Source organism: Periophthalmus magnuspinnatus, chromosome 17 (genome assembly GCF_009829125.3).
Source record: "Periophthalmus magnuspinnatus isolate fPerMag1 chromosome 17, fPerMag1.2.pri, whole genome shotgun sequence".
Lineage (NCBI taxonomy): Eukaryota > Metazoa > Chordata > Actinopteri > Gobiiformes > Gobiidae > Periophthalmus > Periophthalmus magnuspinnatus.
Genome location: NC_047142.1, coordinates 8,730,661 through 8,735,786, shown reverse-complemented (window position 1 = coordinate 8,735,786; position 5,126 = coordinate 8,730,661).

Sequence of the window (5,126 nt, the reverse complement as noted above, 5' to 3'; positions counted from 1 at the left end):
TTATGAGAAGGTTCAACATTTGTGGAGCAGAATTTTAAAGATTTATTTCAAAAACAGTGGATTTCCCATAGAGTTATACATAAATAGATATAAATGAGAGTCTTATAAAGAACAGATGAACCCAAAGAGGCAGGACAGGGCATCCGGGTCTTTTAAACTCACAGAGACATGAGTGCGGAGGAGAGCACCTGTCAGAGCACCTGTCAGAGCACCTGTCAGAGCGCCTGTCAGAGCACCTGTCAGAGCACCTGTCAGAGCGGCCATCAGCTGCACAGGAGGTTTGCTCTTGAGGTTTTGAGTCTTTGTGGTTTTCCTGTTTCTGAGTTTAGAGACTTTTCTGAAACTAGAACGTTTCCTGAGGCTCGCTCCTGCATCACCAGAACAAGAGTCAAATATTAAATACATGAAGTCACAAAATACAAGTACAATTCTATTTATTTCAAACAGTGAAACGTGTAAAATTAGTGACACAACAGAGTCCAGGGAGGAGGAGATGGAGTCTGAAAACATTCAATTCTGTCCTGGTGTAGACCTGGTTTAGTCCTACTTTAGTCCTGGTTTAGTCCTGTTCAGGCCTCATTTAGTCCTGGTTTAGTCCTGGTTTAGTCCTGGTTCAGGCCTTGTTTAGTCCTGGTTTAGTCCTACTTTAGTCCTGGTTTAGTCCTGGCTCAGTCCTACTTTAGTCTTGCTTCAGTCCTACTTTAGTCCTGGCTCAGTCCTACTTTAGTCCTGGCTTAGTCCTGGTTTAGTCCTGGTTCAGTCATGGCTTAGTTTTGGTTTAGTCCCAGTTCAGTCCTGGTTTAGTCCTGGTTTAGTCTTGGTTCAGTCCTGGTTTAGTCCTGGCTCAGTCCTACTGTAGTCTTGGTTTAGTCCTGGTTAAATCCTGGTTCAATCCTGGATTAATCCTGGATTAATCCTGGTTCAGTCCTGGTTCAGTTAAAGTTTAATTCATTTATATAGAACATGACCAGGACAGACTCATAATATAAGAGAACATTGGGGAAATCCCAGTGTTGCAACGTGCAGTTTACCAACGGTAAGAGAACAGAAAAAGGGACTCAAACATCAAGATAAATGAGTATTACAAAATAAACTTAAACAATAATAAACACAACACTGTGCAAGTAAAATGAGTAAAGTAAAGGCCCACTGTTCTGTGCAGTGTCTCTATGAACAGGGTGAAGAGCAGCTAGAGTGTGCTTTGTAACAGTTACATCAAGTACATAATACTCACTAATAATACTCACTGAGAAGTAAAGGTCTGTGTCGCACTTACACTATGAACATTAATAACAGACCAATGAGGCACGTTCTTTCCCCAAAGTCGCTCATGCTTTAGCCACAGGTTTAAGTGACATCACTGCTAACTGCTAAAAAGTGGTCTATGGGTGACGTCACTCTCCCTCAGTCCACTTCTTTATACAGTCTATCATCGCACTACTCATAAATCCACCATTTTCTGAAGCAGAATATAATTCAATACTTTACTGTCCCTTTGGGGAATGTTAGGGCATTTTAACAACACAGAAGTGCTAACATTAAGTTGTTGTTGTCTTCTTATCATAATTTTCACAGCACTGTTTATCTGGCACAGGCCGCTTCAGTATTTGGATATCCCATGTCTGTACTTAATGTGGCTGTGTCATCTGAAAATGTAAAAACTAAATGTCTACTGTGTTTATGTGAACAGAAATGGGTACAAAGTCAACAAAATAGGACAACTGACACATCCTTGGGGTATTACTCACTTTAGATTTTGAGAGGGTCTGATTGACGTCCCGTGTGACTTAGGGCTGTACAGAAACAGTGACTTGAACAGTGCCAAAATATAAATAGTATTTTCACAATAAGATATTTCTTATATTTAATACTGCTCCATCTGTGAGAGACTCACCATTCTACCCACGACAAGAACTGAGGACAAGAGAAGACAGAAGCTTTAGCATGTAGCAAGTGTTAGCATGTAGTGAGCTTTAGCATGTAGCAAGTCTTAGCATGTAGTGAGCTTTAGCATGTAGCAAGTGTTAGCATGTAGTGAGCTTTAGCATGTAGCATGTGTTAGCATATAGTGAGCTAGCATGTAAAGAGCTTTAGCATATAGCAAGCGTTAGCATGTAGTGAGCTAGCATGTAGTGAGTGTTAGTGTGTAGAGAGCTTTATCATGTAGTGAGTGTTAGTGTGTAGTGTGTGTTAGTCTGTAGTGCGTGTTAGCATGTAGTGAGCTTTAGTGTGTAGTGTGTTAGCATGTAGTGAGCTTTAGTGTGTAGTGAGCTTTAGTGTGTAGTGATCTTTAGTGTGTAGTGAGTGTTAGCATGTAGTGAGATTAATGTGTAGTGTGTTAGCATGTAGTGAGCTTTAGTGTGTAGTGAGCTTTAGTGTGTAGTGAGCTTTAGTGTGTAGTGAGTGTTAACATATAGTGAGCTTTAGTGTGCAGTGAGCTTTAGTGTGTAGTGAGTGTTAACATATAGTGAGCTTTAGTGTGTAGTGAGCTTTAGTGTGTAGGGAGTGTTAGCATGTAGTGAGCTTTAGTGTATAGTGAGCTTTAGTGTGTAATGAGTGTTAACATATAGTGAGCTTTAGTGTGTAGTGAGCTTTAGTGTGTAGGGAGTGTTAGCATGTAGTGAGCTTTAGTGTATAGTGAGCTTTAGTGTGTAATGAGTGTTAACATATAGTGAGCTTTAGTGTGTAGTGAGCTTTAGTGTGTAGGGAGTGTTAGCATGTAGTGAGCTTTAGTGTATAGTGAGCTTTAGTGTGTAGTGAGCTTTAGTGTGTAGTGTGTTAGCATGTAGCGAGTTTTAGTGTGTAGTGAGTGTTAGCATGTAGCGAGCTTTAGTGTGTAGTGAGTGTTAGCATGTAGTGAGCTTTAGTGTGTAGTGAGTGTTAGCATGTAGTGACCTGTAACATGTAGTTAGTATTAATATTAGTAGTAGTATTAGTATTAGTATTAGTATTAGTATTAGTATTAGTAGTAGTATTAGTATTAGTATTAGTAGTAGTATTAGTATTAGGTAGCATGTAAAGGCTAAAGATAAGGCTTGGGACACTTCTGCTTTTGCTTGTTTTGTTTGAGTGTTGTTGTGTGTTTACTTGTGTTTGTTTTGTTTGAGTGTTGTTGTGTGTTTACTTGTGTTTGTTTTGTTTGAGTGTTGTGTGTTTACTTGTGTTTGTTTTGTTTGAGTGTTGTTGTGTGTTTACTTGTGTTTGTTTTGTTTGAGTGTTGTTGTGTGTTTACTTGTGTTTGTTTTGTTTGAGTGTTGTGTGTTTACTTGTGTTTGTTTTGTTTGAGTGTTGTGTGTTTACTTGTGTTTGTTTTGTTTGAGTGTTGTTGTGTGTTTACTTGTGTTTGTTTTGTTTGAGTGTTGTGTGTTTACTTGTGTTTGTTTTGTTTGAGTGTTGTGTGTTTACTTGTGTTTGTTTTGTTTGAGTGTTGTTGTGTGTTTACTTGTGTACTACAGCCCAAGAGAGGAAAGCTTTAAACAAGGTTATCCACTGAGCCAAAAAAACTGTGACCTGTGACCTGTGACCTATGACCTGTCTAATCTGGAAGCTCATTACAAATGTAGACTTTTAAACCGAGCCCTTCAGAGAATCGACCCTGGAGAAGGTATCGCACCATTAAATGTACGACTTCTTGCCACTAACAGCTTCTTCCCACGAGTCGTTGTAAGTTTGAACAGCGCACTTTGAACTTTGAACTTTGAGCTTCTTCATGTTTGTTGCTTGTTTATTTCACAGTGTGTATGTTGTTGGTAATGATTGTCTTGTTTGTTTGTGTGGTTGTTTTTCTCACGCTTCACTTTGAGCTTCTTGCAAATGTTTTTCTAATGTGGTTTTTAACTACAGATGGTAAATAAACTAGCCTAACTATTCAAACCATGCATGGTTGCTGCTTTTCTTCTGTGAGAGGAAACGGTGCACCTCTGCTCCAGTTTCAGAAGACGTTTCAGAGCCTGAGCTGCGAACAAACAGGAAAACCACACACATGTCGGGTTTTCAGCTCATCTTGGGCACATACACACGTCGGGTTTTCATGCTTCTTGGGGGCACTGCACTGACTTACATTCACTTCCTGGAGACTGAACCATATGTACCTGACCTTAACGGTGCACTCACCATATGTCACTTTTCTGATGGGGGGGGGTCATTCATCTCTGTAAACGGCTGTGGCTTTGTCTGGAATGTTCCACAGTATGTCATTAAACTGATCTATCTCGCACTTATTCAATTACAGATGTTTTTATTGCAAATAGAGTATAAACATGCATTTTTATTGTGAGTGCCATCATCTCTCCACAGATCTGACCTGTACCTTGGCCTGGCAGCGTTACCTGATTATCCCAGGCTCAAAGTTAAACCCAGGCTTAAAGTTAAATCCAGGCTTAAAGTAAAACCTAGACTCAAAGTTAAAACTAGGCTCAAATAAAAATAAAACAGTACAATAGTTTTAGAATGTTTTGATGTGAATGATGTGAATTCATCTGATGGACTTCTCCTGAGAGGTGATGGGAGATGGATTCTTTAAGTGTGCAGTTCTGTGCAGCTCACTCTGCTCTGACCCCACAATACACCGGGGTCAACAGAGGTCAGAGGTCAAAGGTCAGAGAGGCCAGAGGAGCGGAATCACAGCTACATCTCAGTCAGTCTGACCCCTAATAGCAGTAGTAATAGTAGTAGTAGTTATATGTTTTAGTAGTAGGCTTAGTAATAACAGTAGTAGTAGTAGTAGTAATAGTAGTAGTGGTAGTGGCAGTAGTACTAATAGTAGTAGTATTGCAGTAGTAATAATGGTATAAATTATCAGTGAATGCAAATAAAATGAATTAAGTTTAAGTGATGTGCAGCTACAGATCTTTATACAAACTATGGCCCGGGGGCCACATGCGGCTCCCATACCAATTTTGATTGGCCCTCAGTTGAACTGGCCCAATTGATCAAAATCAGTATGTTTTTCAGCAAATTTGAGTAATCCTACCAATATAACTTAATCACATCACACTGCATTGTCATAAAGACCTAATATTAATATTTCAAGCCTTATTTAAAGTTTGTTAAATGCATGAATCATCCACTGTATTCACCACTGACCTGTGGCCCTCCGTGACAAATATTTTTCAAGACATGGCTCT